The 21293-nt window shown below is 43.8% G+C and overlaps 2 protein-coding genes across 2 annotated transcripts in view; one reads left to right on the top strand and one right to left on the bottom strand.

Annotated features, from left to right (window-relative positions):
* The window catches only part of SV2C (synaptic vesicle glycoprotein 2C), a 136837-nt gene extending 128535 nt beyond the window's left edge, over window positions 1–8302 (bottom strand). The window contains exon 1 of the mRNA XM_084881270.1: window positions 8101–8302. The gene's annotated coding sequence lies outside the window, so the exon portion shown is untranslated. The remainder of the gene's footprint in view (window positions 1–8100) is intronic.
* The window catches only part of F2RL2 (coagulation factor II thrombin receptor like 2), a 505949-nt gene that overhangs the window by 350145 nt on the left and 134511 nt on the right, over window positions 1–21293 (top strand). The window lies entirely within an intron of this gene.

The following is a 21293-nucleotide window of genomic DNA, read 5'->3' as shown; positions in this document are numbered from 1 at the left end:
GAGAACAGGTAGGAGCCTTTCCTACTGGCAAATGTTAGTAGTGGGGGAGGATCGATAGTGGGAGGGAGGACCTTCTAGGCCCCTGGGGAGAGAAGATTAAAAATTGCCCATCTCCAATTCCATCAAATACACAGACATAGCAGAATGAAAAATGCCCCTAAAAGCAAAATATTCTGAGTAGTAATACAGGCTTTTGACAGCTATTGAACACGTAAGATTTATTGAGGACAGAAGTGGAGAAGTAGGGGAAGCTTTAATAACTAAGTCAGCAATGAGCTGTCCTTCTCAGGGGCCCTTCAATGGTTATAGGTGGGCTCTTTTTTTTTTTTTCATTCAAAATGAAAATGGCTTTATTGAGTACCAACATAATTTATACTCCCACAATTTTGATTACCTTACCTATATTATGGGCTAGAAAATTTTTCCATGGGAAAAACTAGCACTGCTTTTTAGTCACTAAAACAGTATTTAGACATATTTGAAAAGTAGCATCTTAGGAGCATCTTGAAATTAATTTTTACCACCTTTATGGATGACTTAATTACAAAAATAATATGTGATTATTGTCGGAAACTCAAGCAATTCAGAAATACATAAAGTACTAAGTGTAAGGTTCTATCTTGCTCCCGAAAGATAACTGTTTGGTCTTTATTCTTCCAGACTTTTAAATATATCTTAATTTAAAAAAAAAATATAGACATACCACATATTCTAGTCAATAAAGTGCTGTATTTTAAACTAATAACGTATCTTCAAAATATTTTCATATTAATTACATATAGGTGTTCATTCATTTTAGTGTAGTATTTCATTGTTGACCTGGTTACCCTCTGGTGGAAATTTAGGATGTTTCCAGCTTTTCACCACCACAGATAATAATGCCACAAACATCCTATACAAAATTCTGATGATTTATCTTAATATTGTGATACCTCTCAACATGTGTGCAAGGGAGGGCCTACGAAGTCTCCTGAGATAAGGCTCATCCCAAGTGAACAGCAATTTGAGAACCACTATTTATGGTCCTAGGACCGTGGTCAGCAAACTGCAGCTCTCAAGCGACATGGACTCTTTGGCCCCTTGAGTGTGGCTCTTCCACAAAATACCATGGCCAGAGCGAGTCTATTTTGAAGAAGTGGCGTTAGAAGAAGTTTAAAAAATTTGGCTCTCAAAAGAAATTTCAACTGTTGTACTGTTGATATTTGGCTCTGCTGACTAATGAGTTTTCCCACCGCTGTCCTAGGACAATGACCAGAGGGGACTGCTGATTAAAAATACAGGATGCTGTGTCACTTGAAGTGTCCTCTCACCAATCTCCATGCAGTCCTCTAAGCTCTCTGGGGACATGAGGGAATTCAATAGCATCGTCAGTTTCTGTAATTTGGGACCAGGGCAATCGGGGCAGTGAGAGGCAGTCCATCAACCCTGCAGGAAAACGGGATAGACTGCAGCTGATCCCTGAGGACTCATGAGGGATCTCTGCAGTGGCCTGGGAATCCACAGCTGGACTAAGAATAGAGCCAGAGAAATGACTGGATGCTATCTACGGTGCATCTATGTTTCTCTACCTCCACACTGATTGGCCAACAGGAAACCCAGGCTGCAGATTTAACTGGATACTTCTAAAGTAATCTAGGCTTAGCTTACTTTTGTGTTCAATGTAGTTCATAATGTGTTTGATGTGCATGAACTTGGAGCATGCTGTCCCGAATTGAAAGAATAACAGTATGAGTATGGCCCTATGGAGTTATTAAAATGTTGCTTCTTAAGTACAAACACACTTAAGTGTACAATGGAATAAAAAAATGCTTACTTAGAACATCTAAAAAGTAATATTAAAATGAGTGTGCCTAAAACAAGCTCATCAGAGCCGGAAAGGACAAAGTGGGTCACCTTCTCTACCCACTGCCAAAGCGCAGGGCGTCCTGTGCTGCGGAGGCTCCCACGCTGCATGACTCAGCTGGGCCATTTAAAGCCAAGAACAAACATCTCATATTTCTCTCAGAAAAGTTCAACCCCTCAAGATCACTATTTATCTTATGCAAATCCGCATATTTTAAAACCTGAACCCCGAGGCGATCTCATCTAAAACACACCCTGCTGCTCCTACAGAGGCAGGCCTGGAACTGCAAGCTCCAATCCTTCAGGAGCAGAGATGGGGAGGATCCAGAGGAGGGGCCTAAAATAAGAGACCTGAGTCTAGCCTTCAGAAGCCCCTGGTGCTCAGATACACCGGGTGGTGGGTGGTTGTAATCAGTTGAGGGCCGTCGTGGTGTAGTGCAAAAAGACATTGAATTTGGTTCAGGCAATTCTAAGCCATTATCTGGGAAAATCACAAATTCTCCAAGTAATGAGAGGACCAGGGTCATTAGGAAGACTAAATATAATGTCCCCAATGCATGTGCTCTGTACCAATATGCACTGGTAACCAGGAAGAGTGACATAGCTGGCAGGGCCCAAAGCAAAAGAAAAACATGGCACTCTGTTCCAAGAATTTCAAGTGATGGCAGTGTATAACTCAAACACAGGGCCCTTCTAATATGTTTTGGATTTTGTTGATTTTTAGAGAGAGGGGAAGAGAGAGGGATAGAGAGATAGAAACTTTGAAAGGCCTACTTTGCCCATTGCAGGTCCCCTACTGGATCATGTGCCCTGACCAGGAATTGAACAGGTGACCTCTTGGTTCATGGGTTGACGCTCAACCACTGAGCCACACCAGATGGGCCACAGAGTCCTTTCCACACGTGAGGTTGTATGACTGCACAGCGATGAAAACCCATGAAGCTGGCCCCGGGTGCTGCCATTCTGCAGACGGGTACTCCTCCCGAATTGCCCAGCTAAATCTCAGCACCCTGCATTGGCAAATGTTCAGGAAAACACCTGTCTGCTAGCAAGACTGCATCATAATAAAAGGGAAGAAGGATTTCTTACATTAAGAAGGAATCCTTTCATTTTACAAGACAAACATTAGAAGAAAAGCCACTTTTCAAAGTGTCTACAAAATAACATGCTAAGATATTTATGTATATTTTCCTATTTCATCTTCATACACAATCTTAAAAAGTAGGTACAAAAAAAATCATCTTTTCACAGCTGAAAAATGACAGCTCAGAGAGGTTAAGAAACTTGTCCCTTTTTCCCAATTAGCTCATTAATTTATCCCAAAACATTTATTGAGCTTCTGCTTTGTTCCAGATACTTTTTTAGACACTAGAGACAGCACAGCAAGACAAAACAACAACCGACCCTTAAGAACAATGTTTGTTCTTATTCTGAATTCAAATTTAACTGAGCATCCTGTTTTTCTCTGGCAACCTTACTTAAAAGCAAAAGTGCACTGTGAGAGGAAAGGGAATTTTAACTTCACAAGAGAGGAATATAATAATATTAGGACCAGGAACGGAAGACCGGTCTATAATCTGAAGACCATAGGGAGTTAAGACTGAAGGTAGGTTGGAGAAGGTGATAAGATAGCCACAGCAGGAAGAGGCTGATGTGTGCAGGTTGCTAGCATGGGAAAGGTTTGGGGGGAGGGGGGTTTTGCAAAATGAGGTCATGGAAGTGAGCAGGGGCCAGACTGTTCAGAGCCTTAGAAGCAGGTTAAGGTTTTCAGTCTTTACTCTAATAGACTGACCAGTCATAGATGATGCTTCTTCTGCCTGTGCCCTCCCTCTTTGATATCATCTACACCAGGGGTCCTCAAACTTTTTAAAGTGGGGGCCAGATCACGGTCCCTCAGAGAGCTGGAGGGCCGGACTATATGAACTACTAATTCCTACTGTAACACCTCGGCTGCACTCACTGCCCAAAAAACCTGGAGGGCCGGATCAGACTCCTTTGCGGGCCGCATGTGGCCCGCGGGCCGTAGTTTGAAGATCCCTGATCTACACAATGGTCTCCAGAGTCCTTCCCAATCCCCGGCCTTATTGATTTTTACCAAAGAATTTAGTCATCTTCAAATCTGTCTTCCCAGCTGGAATGTGACTTCCCTAAGGATGTCAAGGAGATGATCAGTGTTAATGAGAGCAGCATAGTTTAGTAAGTTCATGGGTTCTGATGTCATAACAATGACATCCAGAGCTTGATAAACAGCATATTCTGCCTCCCTCCCCCACCCCACCCCCCCAAAAAATACCCACTCAATTAGAGTGTCTTGGAAGAGCTCAGAAATCTCCATTTGAACAAGCTTCCCAGGAAAGGAGGATACACACAACTAGTTGAGAAGCACTGGTCTATTTGACTATTCTAAGATTCTAATTCATAGGATTTTCAAATAGTGACAAGTGACAAGAGAAGCACTTCTAATCTGTCATAAATTTCACTGTGCTCTTGAACTGTAAGAGGACCCAAGTGCTATGAGAAGACAAAAGCCCATCAATATAGTTCTTAGTGTCTGCTCTTAATCATTTGTATTACATAGTGTCCATGGGAAAAGAAAGAGCAGGCATGGTGTGCAGTACAGAAAACATTTTAAATGTTGTCGTGTTAAACTGATTTAAATACCTGCTTTACAGTAAGCTGGGATTATTATTTTTCAAATTTGACCTTTTAAAAATGTTTTAATTAATGCTCCCAATGGCATACTACAAAATCTAACATTTCCTCTACAGAAACAGAGCCCACAGCTCTATGGAAAATTTCAATCTGAGTTCATCAAAATCACTTCCTATGTTCTACTTGTAAGCAACGTTCAGATTTAAAATAAAACTCATCATCTATTTCATCATTTCATGGAGGGAAAAAATATTAGGACCAGAAAAGACCAAACCATCCAAACCCACTCCTGTCCATTTGTTCAGTTCTTCCCAACAGGGAAGCCATCATCATGTTCCCTAAGTGGGGCATCCAGGATGAAACTAAATGGTGTCTGTAGATCTGATTAAGACGTATTTCCAGGAAGAATTAAAGTAGTGGCTCTTCCCCTCTCAGCTGTCTCAAATAAAGAGAAAAGGCTCCAAATTCTATCCACTGCACTGCTTTACACTGGTCGCTCAGCGGGGCTGCAGTTGAAAAACAAAGCAAACAAAAAAACAATTTTACGATGCTGCACCCAAACTGCACACAGCTGGGGACCTGCCTCTCCTAAGTTTACAAGCAGACTTGACAGAAAGGATACCTTTGTGTGAAATTAACTGGCCATGAAATACATGCTCTAAACCAGATCAGGCAGAAATGTCAGCAATATAGAACCAAGAAGCATGGAGGCGGATCCTAGGCTTTCCCCTGATGCAGCCTCCGACTTCCACTGTTCACAGAGCCTGATGGTTATGTGTGAATAACATGAATAACTACAGAATGAGCTGGTTAGGAAGCATTTTGACAAATCAGATGTTTTTATTTATAAAATACGTCAACAAGCTTACTTACCTCAGAGTAAAAACTAATAATCCCTAATTATAGGAAATGGATTTTCTGGCACTTGCAGTCACATGACACCCGTTGTGACGCCCATGATGACACCCTTTGCGGTAATCTGAGGGAGGCACCTTCCACAGTTAAGGAATATAATAATAAGTAGGATTTCCCCCAAGAAGCTCTCAGGCTATTCTGCTGGTCAGACCAGAGAAGCTCCTTTTACTGTCATTAGGTCATTAAAAATAAATTCCATTTCTCTACTACATCACCAAAATACTGAGATGTAATTGGGGGGATGTAAATACTGAGATGTAATTGGGAGTCCGGAGCCTCCCCCCACCTCCCTTTCCTTCTCCAGACAGCAGCTAATGGCAGTTGATGTTATATTAGACCATTAGGAAAAGTCTATTGTCTACATCTGCTGAGTCTGAAGGCCAGATTTCATTAAAGGGACAGTAATGTTTTAAAAGATAAAACTGTCTTTCTTTTTCTTTAAAGAGATGTTGTTTCATAATACTTTGCATTCACAAATCATTTGCATGTCCAAAGCTCTCTGAGACCATCTCTTGTGTCCTCAAAACGACTCTGTCATCAGAGCTAGTCTGAGCTATTTTCCACATCCCTCCAGTGTATCCAAGAGGGTAAATCACTTGCCCAAGGTCACAGAACACAATACTTGGTAAAGTGGGAACTAGGATCTTTGTCTGAATCATGTGAGATAATTGTTTTTCTGCTCCCCTCCCTCCCCCTCACACACACTTTCATTCCTTTTGCCACCCACACTGCAGATTGGGGCTCACTCAGTAAAACCAGCAGGAAAACCTTTGCCATTAGATTTCCAGAAAGTATGGTTTTTAAACAACAACAACAATAATAATGATAGTAATAAACAGAATGAAACGCGGATTGTGCTTTTTATTCTCTACCACGGAATGCATTCATAGTGCTGTTTTTTAACGTATATTTTTACGTTAGGAAAGAAAGGGTCTTTCTTAACAATGGCAGCACATTATTTCTGTAAGCCATTCTCAGGCCCCCCTTCAAGGCCGGCTTCCCGAAAAAAGAGGAAGGAACGCGTTGGCCCTGGAGTCCCAGGAACCTCTCCATCGACGCTTTCACATGAAAACTTGGTGCCAGCACGAGGCCTCTCGTAATTTGCCAAAGAGATTGACGCCAATTATCCTCCAGGATGCAGGATAAGAAGGAAAGGAAAATAACTTTCTCCCGCTGCCAGCTAAGTGTGCAGGAAGGAGGTCCCGGGAGAGAGGAGGCCACAGGGTCTCTATGGCGGCGCCTTAACAGACGCCCCCTCTGCCCGTTCCCCGGGGCAGCGCCCTCCCGGCACCGGCACTGCGGCACTGCGGAGCCGCCCGCCCGCCGCCCGCAGCCCGCAGCCCGGCCCCGGGGCTCCCAGGCCGCCCCCTCCCACCTCCCCAGGAGCCTCCGGGGCGTCCAGCCCGCATCCGTCCCCTGAGCCTGTGACGCGCACCGGCGCTCCCGGACGGAGCCTCCGCCGCCGCCCCCGCGCCGCCCCCCGCGGGGCTGCGTCTGCATCACTCGCTCACGTAGCGGTGACGCGAGCATCCCCCGGCTCGGGCCACCCTGGCGTGGGCACCTCCAGCCCGGCGCCCGGTGACTCAGCCCCTCCCCCGCCGTCCCGGGGGGAGGGGGGTGCGGGCGTCTGGGGTCCCCGCGCGCCCACAGAGAGGCGCTGGGTGGTGGCGGTGCGTCCGCGGCGGGTGCGTTCCCACCTCCCCGCGCCAAGTTCATCACCGGATTCCGCAGTCCCCGTGGGCGCCCCGCCACACGCTGGGGCTCTGTCCTCCCAGTTCTAGAACCCGGGCCGGGGGGGGGGGGGGGGAAGAGCCCTCCCTCTAAGGGAAGGGTCCGTGGATGGGGTGATCCTCTCCAAAGCCCTCAGCACAGCTTGGCATCATCTCGGCAATGTGTTTACCGGAGATGGGAGCCTCACGCCAACCAGACTCTGAGCCTACCCTCACCTGGGACGCAGTGGGCGCTCAGCAGGGTTTTTCTGAAAATGCAGGCGCAGGGCAGTGGGGTGCAGGCTCCTCCAGCCACCGCCCCGGGGGCTTCCCTCTCTCCATCCCTCCCCAGACACCAGACAGGAGCGCCGGGGACTCGCTGGCACGGGCTTTAAATCCCCCGTGTTCTTCGGGGCTCCCGCAGTGCCCACTGCGGCTGCCTCTGCTCTCCCGCCACCCTCACGTCTACAGAGGGATCCCCGCAGGAAAGTTGAGCCCGAAAGGCTGGAATGGAGGTCCTGGACCAACAACACCCATCCCGGGACTTAGAGCTGCCAGTTTGGAATCGGCCTCCCCCTGCCCGTCGAACCCGGCAGGATAGCGCGGATCGTGCGGGTCCCCATCGAAGGAGGGCGCGGCCCCATATCGCTGCCGCTCACAGACACACACACACACACACACACACACACACACACACACGCCCCCGGGAATCCGAGATGCAGTGAGCCCACCTCCCTTGACCCACCCCAGGCAACTGGAGGTGGAATCACACCCTCCGTATACACCCCGTCTTCGCCCCTCCTGCCCCAGCAGAGGTGCCCCCCGGCTGGGCAGCGCCTGGCGCCGGCAGGCAGGCAGGGCAAAGTTGCGCTTCTACGAGGCTGCAAAAGTTCCCGAGGCTGCAGCCCCTGGCCTCTGGGTCCGGGAGGAACATTCAGCCCCGGCGGGAACTCCCGCCACCGCTGCCGGGCCCCTCACTCACCACTGCGGCCGCCGGGGACCCCCGCCTCGGGTGCTACCGGCGCTGCAGCCGCCACCGCGCGGGCGCCGCTCCGCTCGCTCTGTGGGGCCGCCTCCGTCTGCCACCGGCTCCTGCGGGCGCGGAGTGGCTCCTCCGGGCGTGTGGGCGGCGAGAGGAGGGGCGGGAAAGTGGCTCCCGACTCCCACGCTGCGGTCCTCCGGCCCCGCCTCCGCCCGCGCCTCCTCCCGGTGCTGCAGTGCCCGCGGCGGCGCGGCTGGAGTACGAGCAACCGGAACGCGGGGAGGCGGGGGCCGCTCCCGACTCCGTCCGGGGGGCAGGCGCCGGCTGAGGCGCCCCGGGAAGGGAGGGCTTGCGGCGGAGATCGGGCCACCCCCTCCCAAGTGCAGGCACTTTGGAAGAAGTCAGGGCTGAGTTTGTGTTGGAGGGAAGGAAAGGGCACCAGTTCTCAACTAGCCGCTGCCTGTGACTATACGCACCCGGGGGCGGCGCGCCGAGTCCGGTCCCAAGAGACGAGGAGTTTTCAGAGCTGAGCCGCTGCTGCCAGGGGAGAGGCTGCCAGGGGGAGAGGTTGCCTCCTATCCCTGGGTCAGGGACTGACCTGTTGACTTGACTTCCAGGAAGCCACCAGGCAGGGCTTAACTGACCATTCCCCCACTCCGGCACTCCAGTCGAAGGGAAGCTTAGGGCGCAGTTGGAGCGAACAGGAGGAAACTTTGCCGGGGTCTGGGGTCTCCTCAATGCCTGGTAGGGCCAGCCAGCCAGGCTCACAGGCAGACACTGGAAAAGGCCCTCCTTTTTTTTGGAGGGGGGGGGGGGGGTGTTGGAGGGGCAGACTACCGAATATTTAATTTTTAGAAACACGGTCGTTTTGTGTTCTCAGAAACACTTCGCCCCTTGGCATGCTGGAGACCCCAACTCGAGATCCCCCATTTCAAAGCAGCGTGACCTGGCTGCTCAGGATTATCCTACCTCCTGGAGGCCATACCAAGTCCGGCTCAGCTAAGGGCCTTGACATAGAAGGGCGTGGCCCTCTGCGGACAGCCCCTTCCTTTCTTCCACCTCTCCACCCCCTCTCTCTGGAGGCCTAGACCCATCCTGAAGCTGGGCTTTCTCAAGTCCCAACCCTGCCAGCTCTGGGCTCATGTGGAATCCCTACAGGGCGGGAAGCGGTCACAAGGGCAGGCGCTTACTCCAGTAATGGGTGACCCCAAGTGAGACAAAGCACAGAGCCCTTGCGGTCTGCAGTGGTATGGAACTCACACACCCTCTATGCGCCAATGTGTTCTATTTGTGTAAATAGGCCTGGATGCTTGAGTGGCAGGATGCGTGGACAGTAATATAAATACTACACGTCATGTGCTGGGAAAGGGAGGGTTCAGATACCTCCCACTATGCATGATATTATACAAACCGGTGGAGAGAAGAAAACAGGTTGTCCATGGCCTGTAGCTTTCCCTTCTCTCTAGTCCGGGCACTCCAGAGCTGTCTGTTATGATTCTCATTTCCCATTGTGCCCATACTCGCTACTCTGGCCTTTGAAAGCCTGTCAGGGTCTTGTTTTGGTTAAAAGCTTTGCAGATTGCAGCCATGAATGTGCTATAAGGTGGTCAACAGAAATTGTAATTAGGGAACATGCTCATTTGCATTTCATGGGTTCTTCTGATAAATAAATTATTTAAATTAAATACTTGGGCTGAAATTGTGTTGTAACCTGGAGAAGGAAAATATACCCATGGAGTGCCTATAATTCTAACTTTGGAAATAAATTTGTGAAATTTAAAAACTCATAAATTTTATCCAGATTGCCTACATCTATAAAAATAAAAGCATAATATGCTAACTAGATGGGACGTCCTTCCAGACGAAGCCATGTCCTGGTGGCAGAGGGAAGCTGGTGTGGCAGCCAGGGGGGAGGAAGGCCTACTCTTGCACGAATTTCATGCATCAGGCCTCTAGTACTGATAGTGTATATATGAATGTTGAGCTCTCAACTGCAAAATATGCTGGTAATTCATTGAGTTCTCAAGTGGATGCTCTCTGAGAACCTCCCCCCAATGTCACAGAAAAAATGAAACCATGAAACAAACCTTAAAAATGATCTTTCCCTGTGCTGTCCATGGGAGACATTTAAAGAAGTACAGGCAGTCTTCAGGTTACGTTGGACTCGATGTATGTAGTTTTGTGGTTACATTGCCATCTCTCATTTATTTTTTTAGAAAGTTCCATCATTTCGATGTATGTACATAAGTGCTTTATGATTTTTATTGTTTACTGTATTTACCATAAGTAAAGGTCAGGAATTGTTATCTTTTTTTATTTTTTTTTTTATTGTTTCACTTCATTTCTGCTGTGTATGTGCTTCATGTGAGTGACGTAGGTGCTTAGGTAGGTGGGTTCCGACTTATGGCAAAAATCGCGTTACGTCATGCCATAGGAACGGATCTCCGATGATCTACTGTATATAAATCTTTCTAGCTGCTGAGTTTTCATGTCTTGATGCACTTGAAGATAACAGTTCTTAGGGGGAAATCCCTGATTGTGAAGTGTCCAATTTAAAACCAGGCTGTATTGGAGGAGGGTATTTGAATGTTGTGTCTTTGGAGTAAGAAAATATTTTCTCAGGATGATGGTATTCCCTCCAGAGCTGCTCTCGTTCTAGGGTCCCTCCTGGGGCACCCCTTGACCCCAGGCCCACTGGGTCTAGCACTCAGAATAGTCTTCTTTATACCTTCTTTATAAGACTGTCTTCTCTCCTAAAAATACTTCTCTTGTGGAAACTGGTGGAGGGTAAAGAGGACACCACAAAATCCCAGTGGTCTAAAGTCACCACCCTCTGGCACATCAGGAGTTTTATTCTTCTGCGCAGTGTCTGTTCGTGATAGCAAGCAGTTAAACATGTAAGGAGCATCAAAGATCTGTCTTCACATCTGCAAAGTGGTTTTAATAAAAACAACTACACTAAGAATCACACAGATGCTAGGGTGGTTAAATTTGATAACATACAAGAAGCATGTCCTGGACATAGAATGTTACTCTCCCATCCCCTCTCAGTAGCTACAGTGAGGTTTTCCAAAGGCTGTGCCAGGGAGAGCTGTATGATGCTCCTGCAAGCTCCAACACACAGCTTCCAGAACAGGGGTCTAGAGAGAGCCTCATACATTTGGACCAAGGCCATGCCCCTTCCACTGTCCTCACTTCCATCACCAGGAGTCAATTGCAAGGCATAGATATCCACCCAATATTCACAGCTTGAGTCTAACAATGTTAATCTCATTAAGCCCTTAATGCTCATAAGGTTCAGTCTCTATTCTGTCCCTTTCTTTTATTTTTTTTAAAATTAAATCTTTATTGTTGAAAGTATTCTATATGGGCATAAGAATGCTTTTAGCTGCAAGTTAGAAAACTCAGACTTAAAGTGGCTTTAAAAAATAAAATCCATTATCACATAATGTCCCCCATCCCCCCATTGACACCTTCTAGCCTGCCCCATCCCTTCACCACCCTATTGTCTGTGTCCATGGGTAATGCATATATGCATACAAGTTTTTTGGTTGATCTCTTCCCACCAACTCACCCACCCCTGCCTTCCCACAGAGATTCCACAGACTGTTCTATGCTTCTATGTCTCTGAGATCTATTTTGTTCATCAGTTTATTGTGTTCATTAGATTTCACATATGTATGAAATCATGTGATACTACAGGGCATCGTGTGATAATGGATTTTATTTTTTAAAAGCCACTTTAAGACCAAGTTTTTTAACTTGCAGCTAAAAGCATTCTTATGTCTACACTCCCCCCAACTCTGAAAGAGTATCTGGCACATATATTCTCAGCACATTCTACTGATTTAAATTGTGTGTTGAGTTCATTTCTGTTGAGAAAACAGGAAAGATGTCTCCATCTGTTGGTCCCAGAGCATAGAAAATGTTTGGAAAATATTTGCTTAAAGCCAAAATGATTTCAGGATTTTAGCAACTAAAAGGAAAACTTTAGAAGTCCAGATGGAAGGCTGAAATAAAATAAAAATAATTAGCTCTGTGAAAACTCAAGATTCTGGGAGAATCTTCCTGCTCAAACTGCCAGGAAAGCAGCTGCCCCAGGCATGGCGAGGGAAAGAGTTCCTGAAGAGGACCCTCTCCTCCTTTGGTGGCTCAGAGGGGAAGGCAGCCTGTCACACAGGAGCCCCTGCTAGCGTGGAGATGGGGGAGGAAGTGGAAGAATAGCCACAAGACACATTCCTTAGGAAAAAGAGGCATATTAATGTCCAGAAAACTTTCTGCTAAGAAGGAGAGAGATGAATTAAAGGAAACACAGATGTTCAGAGATCCACCCTAGGTATACCCCTTGGGCCCATAACGATCCCCTTCTATATAGTTTGTTCCCATGTGTATTTGCAGGTCTAGAGTAAAGCAGGTTTGTTACCAAGAAAATGTCGTCTCAGAGGCAGAAAAGGCTGGGGCCACCTCACACAGCATTGTAGAGTCCCCAGCCTACAATGGAGATGCCAGAAAGTGCTGCTGTGGGTAGGCAACTCGCCTGCTCCAAATCTCCCAATGGTGGTGCCTCCCAATGAAGTGGGAACTCCCCAGCTTGTCTGTAAGTCTCATGTCAATGCCCACCAGAGAGACTTCAGCACAGAAGCAGCAATGAATGATGAGGGGTTAGGATGACCTGGCCAGTCTCTGACCTCAGCCACCCCAGGGCTTCCACAATGGCCCTTGGACCCTTCGCTCAACCAGTGAGGAACGGAGTTCTTATCCCATGAAGAGGCAATGCTGAGGAGTGTTCTACACAGGTTCTCAGAGGCTTTCCGGTGGGATCACACCCATTCCCCATAGGGGTAAGCAGCTCATTAATCAACCTTTCACTGACGTTTCCCTTTCCTTGTCTCACTTCCCTGCACCTTCTCTTCCCCCCAACCCCCACCCCCACACCATGCTTTATTTACAGGATCATTTATCCAGTAAACTACATGTACTCAAACCCTAAAGTCAAACTGAGACCTGCTGTGCACGGCCATGTGTAATCTGGCACCATCTTCCTTTCCAGCCCCCCCCCCCCCCCGCCCTCCACTATTGTCAATTTGAATGTTATGCCTCAGATAGTTTGGACTAATAGCCATTCCTTAAAGAGCCCCAATTTCTCTGCCTCTGTGTAAAGCTGTAACACCCATTTACTACCTGGAATAGCAAATGCCACCTTCCCTACTATACTTTCGCCAACCATTTTAGGCAAAAGTGTTTTCCCAGTCCCACACTCTGATAGCAATTATGTCAAACTGCATACACAGCCCTTGTCACTTACCAGCTTAGTTATAAGTGATTCTGTCTCATTTCCTAAAGTACAATAGCCTTTTGAAGGTCTACAAACTCCCCAACACAGTTCCTTCTAAAGGAGAGGTACTAAGCATAGTTTGAATGACTGCTCTCAAACATTAATTAATCTACATTCCTTCTTGAACTTTTTTCTAAAGTGAGACTTATCAAGGATCTTTCCACATGAGGGACCTAAGAGCTAATCTTGCATGGCCTTCTTTGGAGAGGTAACAGCACAACCCTATCCTGAGAAACCACGAGCGTTCCTAGAATTTTAATGTGATTCAGATTTTTTAAAAACACATGAAAAATAAAAATAGATTTTAAAAACACAGGTGCTCACTTTGTTGCAGAGTCACCTTTCTGATTTTCTTTTCTCATTTTCTTTCAGTGACTCCTGATGCTGCCCAAAGCTCTGTAACAAGTGTTATGGATCCTCTGTATCCAGATGACTTATGGCTCAAGTCTGAATACTTCCATTGGGTCCTCTGCATTATCACTGGCTGGCTGTCCCTTTATAACATTCTATAATACCATAGGTTTGCTAACCCACTGAATTCTATTGTTATTTTCCTGCTCAAGGGAGAATTTATCATTTCCAAGTTCAGAATTTGTCTTGTATAATCTTCCTGCTCCAAAGGAGTGTTCTAACACTCAGTTTTTCTATTTTAATAATAGACATGCTGATTTCCCCCATTTGATCTAACTATTAAAAAATGCATGTAATAAGCCCTCAAGAATTTAGGTTACAAATGTCTTTTTATTTTAAGAGGTAGCAGCACCAAGAATGTTAATGATGGAAACATTTGATATTAATAGTTTGTCCAATTCATATTTTGCTCTTTCTCTACTCTTAGATTAAAGCCATTTCTTGCTGAATAAAAATATGTTTAAAAACTACCCACTTGGCTCCACTCCCGATCTCTGAGTGCTATATTAATCATTTCCTACATAAGATGCATCCAATACGGACACTAAATTTCCCATGATGCAATGAGCTCATTTCTGGAGGTTCATTAATAATGGGGCCTGGAAGAGCAGCTGAAACCTCTTCTCCACACACTTGCCAAGAGTTCTCTGCAAATCTCAAGAAGGTCGCTTCTCACCTTTATGACTGATGCAAAGTCAAATCAAGTTCATCCTGGGTGATCGCCTCTTCTAAGGGAGGGGATAGAAAGTCTCATTTTGTGATTAAGCTATGCTTCACCAAAAGTTCTTCGCTGGGACGATGGAGAACTTGCCTGCTCTCTGAAGTGCTGGGAAAGAGGCCCCTTCCTTTCTGAATACCCCCTTCTCATTCACCCAACGGACAAGAGGCGGAGTCAGGGAACTAGTGGCTGCCTTAAACATACGATTGGCTCCATCTTGTCTTTCTGACTCTACCTTGAATGTCACCTTAATGCTATATGTGTAATTCTTGTTTCCAAAAGACTTGTATGCATGCATATAAGCACAACTAATAGTCAAAACCGGTTTGACTCAGTGGATAGAGCGTCAGCCTGCGGACTATAAGGTCCCAGGTTCGATTCCCGTCAAGGGCATGTACCTTGGTTGCAGGCACATCTCCAGTAGGGGTTGTGCAGAAGGCAGCTGATCGATGCTTCTCTCTCATCAATGTTTCTAACTCTCTATCCCTCTCTCTTCTTCTCTGTAAAAAATCAATAAAATATGTTTGTTTGTTTTTTAAAAAAAGCACAATAGACACAAGACCCTGGGGAGAGGGCGGTGGGATGAAGGCATGTGACAGGGGGTAGGGGAGGCTGGGGGAAGGTCAATGGGGGGGGGAAGGAGATATATGTGCTACTATATGTAATACTTTAAACAATAAAATAATTTAAAAAAAAAAAGAGGTATCTCATCTCTGAAGTCTTTCTGGAATGTAAACTAGGGGAGTCCTAGAAAGAAAAAAAAGTTGGTCTAGGATTTCTGTCAAGAAAATCTCAAAAACACCCTTCTTTAGATTGTCCCAGAGGCAATGCAGAAAAGGAAAAATATAAAAACTCCATAGATAAATAGGCAAAGGAAATAAACTGGAAACTGCCAAGGAGGAACCACAAATGGGAAGAGCCTGTGAAATCATAATCCCTCCTCCTCCCACATCCAGGCCTGAGCCCCGTGGTGTCTCTAAAGAAGGCCTATATACCTTGAGATTTGCAATCTGCTTCCTCTAGTTTGTTTGTTTTTTTCTTTCTCAGATTTCTATTCCACACTCTCCTCTCACCCAAAAGTCTAGTACTATCTTTAATCCCTCTTTCACATTCTGCACTAATTAGGGCTTATTACGAATGAGAGTGTTTAGTCTCCTACTTAGGCTGCCACATTCTTCATGCTATTCTGTTCTTTTCGTCCTTATCCTCCCACTCCTTCATTATCACTATTTCTTCATTCTTTTTTAGTGTATGTTTGATTAACAATGCTCAGAGGCACCAAGGGTACATCTGCCTTTCTGAGAATATCATGTAAAACTGTTTAAAAGTTGTTTATATTTCTTCAGGTATGTTTTTAAAATAGAGTTTTAAAAAATGAGTGTTCTTTAAGAATTAAATGCAAATCTTTAAACATAGGCAAAATTTTAAAATTGTAGTTTGGAATAAAAAGTGTTGTTATAAAAAATACTCTATCCATATATCTCCGAGTTCTTTATTGTAAACAAAAGAGTATGAGACAATTCAACCAGAAAAGGACTCTATTAAATTATATGAAGTAGTTATCTCTGAGAAGACTGAAAGGTCAGGCTGAGGAGGGCCTACACCGTGGGAGTCAGTGTCTGACCATACTATGGGACACTCCTGCAAAGATTTCATGGCCATCAGTGCGGGCCACTGACACAGCTCCACCACCAGGGGAAGGCCAGCCCCTTCACCGCCATGTCCCTCAGAAGCGAGATACCATCACCACTGCCTCTGCTAGGAGAAGGCTGTGACTAGTTTCCCACATTCTTTTCTTCTGATTAAAGCCTTTCTCAGAGATGTTCCAGGAAGGCAGACATGAGGACACATGTCGGTGAATATGCTGCAAGGAAGCTGGGGAAGAGTTTCTAGCTTCTTCCTACGGAAGGTGGAACACAAAATATAGGAGGTCTCACAAACACGTGGGACAACAGAGCCAAGACAGTACAATGAGGACAAACAATTCATCAGCTCCCAGAAGGAGAAGACTCCTGTGGAGGGCAATCACCTGCAGATTAGGTAAAAACAATCACATTTGATGATGCATGGACTAATTTTATCTTCCAGTGTAGGCAGGTCATTTTAATGGGCTGCGAGGCTATACGTAGAGTTACTGTTAAGTAACTGCCTAGTATGAAGGAAGCACTTCCTGTCAGAAGGCAGGGCAATGTGGTGGATTGGTGGGACCACGCCCCCATATTTTCCCGGAACCTATAAATCCAAATGCTTGTGCCACATCAGAAAAGCCCATGCAATTCAAAAGGCACATTGCTTTCTTCTCTGTACCTTTGTAAAAGCTTATTTGGGTTTAATTAAAAGCACTCCAGTGACTTGGCTGACTGCCGTGGTAAGAAATGTAATATTACTCTTAGTACTTTCATCTTCTAATTGACCCAAGCATATGACATGGTCCTCAATAAAGAGCCTTTTTTACTTCTCATGATTTTTTGCCAAGTCAACCAGAGTAGAGAACTCTAAAGCAATAATAGAAGCTCAATATAGGAAAATTAAGTGGGGTTTTTTTTTTCAGGTATAATAAAACCCTGATGCCCAAATTCACGCAATCATCTATCAGACCTCTCCCCAATTCTCCTTTTTCCATACTGCAAAAATTGAATTAAATTAAAAAAAACACACAAAACTACCCAGTTTTTATTAGGCAATATGACAGCATGTTTCATAAATATTTTAGGGGTCACTAAGCTACTAACTCCAGGAATAAAGGAAAATCTGAAACATTAGGACTATTTCAGTCCAACATTCCTTCCCCATTTTGTATACTAAGAAGATTAAAAAAAAATCACACTATATTCATCTCCTTATAAAGAAAATGTTTTTGTTTTGCATTTTACACAAATATCATTTTTTAGTTTACTCCTTTTTGCTGTACATTTATCTAAAAAAAAAAAAAAGTCCATTTAGAAAGTTTCAAGTAAATAAACACAGAAGGATAAAGTTAAGGGGATAGGTTTTCATGTCTCTATGTATCCTATATAATATTTCATAAAGGAGGACCTCATACATATTATCTGATAGAAATGATGATGTATGATTCTCTATCCTAAAAATAAGAGTACAGAGAAGAGAATGTGTGGTCTACTCTTCTACACATTTAGATATAACTCTTACCCATATTACAATTTGAAGTGGGAGGAGAACAGTCTGTTTTCTTTTTTTCTGACATCTATCTCCTGAACCCATATAGGTCCCTTGATATAATAAAGATGACAAATCTAGTCTTTAAAAAAAATATTAAAAATAATACGAGAAAATGATGATAGCTATTTGTTTTTCATAATAAAAAAATAACCCAATGCTCCATTCTTTATCATAAGTTAGCATATTTGTGGTCACTTATAGAACATTGGAAATTTGAAAGGCGTAACAAATTTGGATAGATGTCTAAGATCATGGTAGAGTATTATAATAAGAGTTTTCTAAAAATTTACATATGTTTATCTTAGTATTCTAAAATGGGCTTTAAATATTTTTATTTTAAGTTGTGATTAGATTTGCTTTGTAATATTAACTTCTAATTTCAATTTCTAGTCACACTCAAAAAGCAAATCATCTCCCAATTTATTCTGTTCCAAATTTAATTTTGTAATAATGAAAAAATAGAATGTTCAGTATTTGTTAAAATATTTTTTCAGCCCTTAGAAAATTCCAAGTCTGTATCTATATTCTAATAAGCTCTTAAAAGTATGTCTTTGCCAACATTTCTTCCTCTTCACTCTTAACTGTTGCTCCATAGAAATGAGAATTCAATCATCCATGACAGTTGGTAAATACACCTGACTTGGTTCTGGACTGGCTTCGGGTAAGTAAGTCAGGACTAGGCAGGATATGATTAGGTTGGAGTTGTTCTGGCAATAGACCTCCCAAGTGTTGCAAGGAGCTAGGGGCTGATAAGGAGGATTTGATGTATCTCAGGATAGAGCAAAGAGTTGCAAATGACTCTCCTTGGAACGTGGCATAATTCTCATATCAGACCCAACCATGGCATTTGAGCTCAGGCAAAGAGACAGTTTCAGGACTTGCTTTGGTACCTTTCCTCTCACCATAGCCAATTTCCCGTCTGCATCTGCACCCCTGGAAATAATCCAGACAGAATGCCTGGCTCATAGTACATTAATTGAAATAAATAAATGCACATACAAGGAGAAAGCAAATACATTATAATGATTCCACATCTGTGTAGAACAAACTTCAACAATATCTAAAAGAAATGTTCTTTCTAAAATAAAGATGTAGACATTAAATAATCCCTATAAAGTACTGCTCAAAACAAATAAAAGATACAGCAAAAATATTACTGAATAATTCAAATTACTCATAAACACTGACCCCATTTCAAAGAAAAGTATTTACTTGTTTGCCATATTTTCATGAATGGCCATAAACCTTGATCAAAATCATTAGGCCATCTGGTGAGAACTTAATCCAGAATAATAATAATAATTGCAACCAGTGTCATTGAGCTATACTTTCAGATAAATTATAGTCTCTAATACTTATAAATCTGTAAGTAATAGGCACTGTTATACATTATAGATGAGGAAATTGAGACTGAGAGATTGGCTTGTCCAAGGTCACATATCTAGTTATCAGCAGAACCAAAATTCAAACCTATTACATTTAGCATATGAGTGCAGAACTTAGTTCTGGTTATATCATAAAGCCAATTTTATATAAAACTAGAGGCCCAGTGCGAAATTGAAATCGTGTGAGGAGGCAGCCCGCCTCCCTCCCGCTGCTGCAAAGAGGCACCCCACCTCCTGCCTCCCACAGTGTGTGAGGAGGCGGCCCGCGGGGCGCCAGCCCAAGAGATGCTCCATGCACCTCATGGTGACAGATCATTTGGTCATTTTGGTCATGACACCTCTTGTTCTTTTATTATTATGACTCCTTTGACCCTTTTTCTTCTCATTAATTGTTATTAACAGTTTTCATCTCTCTTTCATCTATAGTACCTTAACATGTAATATGAGTTTTGATCTTCAGCAGACCCTATGAGATTGTATGGCAGGTAGTGGGGTCTTCTTTTTATGGACGAGGGAAATTGAAGCTCAGAAGTTTTGACTTACCAGAGTCACAAAGCTGGACCCACAATCCAGCGATTTTTTTTTTTTTTCATAACCCATGCAGTCTCCTGGAAGCATCTCTCAAAGTGAACAGAGAAGAGGCATTTAAGAAGCACAACTGAATTGCCTAAACACCAAACAACCAAACAAAAAACACTGTGGATATTTGACAAAACAATAGTTCTAGACCAGAACTAGTCATATTTTTTAGATTATGAAAACCAAAGCCATTGTAAAATTATTTCCTGCCAAATGATATTAAACAATGAAAATGTTATGGTTGGTCTTTGACTAGTTTAGCTTAGATAAAAACAGATCTACCTCAGAGTGGGATGTTCTTCCACTTTATGACTGAAGGCTGAATGATGTGTTCCCCCTAAACCACAGAATCAAAATATCTGCTATTTGATCTGGTGGCCGGTACATTCTGGACTGAAAATACATTTTTCCATTTCAATTTCAGAGACTAGCAATGTATCACAGGGTTCCTGTCAATCAGGAGTTTTGTTGAGCAGTGTGACAGAGTCATGACCTGAATTGTTGAGCTGAAGAGACAAATGACACCTGAAGCTAGAAGCAGGTCAGCTTTCTGCAGGCATAGATGCTTGCTGCAGGTCTTAGAACCCACAATGGTTATCTGAAATTCTTGAGTAGTCCACTCTTTTTTTGGCTCATATTGAAAAATTAGGAACCAAGATTCCTTTAGTTTCCCATCAAAAAGTTGACTACCTCCATCTGGGGATTATTATGTAAACATGGGATAAAGAGAAATGTTATATTGTTGTCTTTAAAATTTATCTTTATTGATTTCAGGAAGGAAGGGAGAAAAAGAGAGAGATAGAAACATCAATGATGAAAGAGAATCATTGATCCACTGCCTCTGGGGATCCAACACACAACCCAGGCATGTGCCCTAACTGTGAATCAAACCCTGACCTCACTCAACCACTGAGCCACACCAAGCTGGACTATATTTTTATTTTTACTGGCTTTTCTTTATGACTAGTGTGGTTGAACATTTTGGGGCATATTAGCTAAGCAGTTATTTATGGCACCTTCTGTAAATTGCTTACTCATATCCAGTATTAAAGTCTACATGTTTTCTTAACGATTTGTGAGAGTATTTTATAAAGATAAATCTTTGGTCTATTTGCTGGAAATTCCCATTGTTTATCTTTGTGTTGATTATGCTTTTGATATTAAGAATTATGGTCATTTTAAATTCATAGTCATACGTGTTTGTACTTTACTCTGTGATCTGGCTTATTATTATTTTTATCCAGGCAAGGAGCAGAACGTTGAAACGCTTTCCTCATGTCTTGCCCTTCAAGAAGTAACTTATCTAAACGTTATGAGCATGTATTTCCAAATAGAAGATTCATCTTGATTTTCACTCTGTTACTTGGTACAATTCTGAACTGTTGCATATCATTTTCTTGGGTGCTTTCCTCCAGTGCATACAGATAAAACGCCATCAATGAGAACAAGGGCTTACCAACAGACTTAAATGCCAGAGTTCTAAATGCTCTGGAGAGTACTGATCAGGAACTGGGGGAGAAATAGTAAGGTGTTGAATTCTTTATAAGAAAAAAGGAATGGACGAATGGCTAATGAACAGATGAGT

Source organism: Pipistrellus hanaki (assembly GCF_964339955.1).
Source record: "Pipistrellus hanaki genome assembly, chromosome: 4".
Taxonomy (NCBI): Eukaryota; Metazoa; Chordata; class Mammalia; order Chiroptera; family Vespertilionidae; genus Pipistrellus; species Pipistrellus hanaki.
Note: the sequence above shows the minus strand (reverse complement) of the source record. Positions and strands in the feature narration are given on the sequence as shown.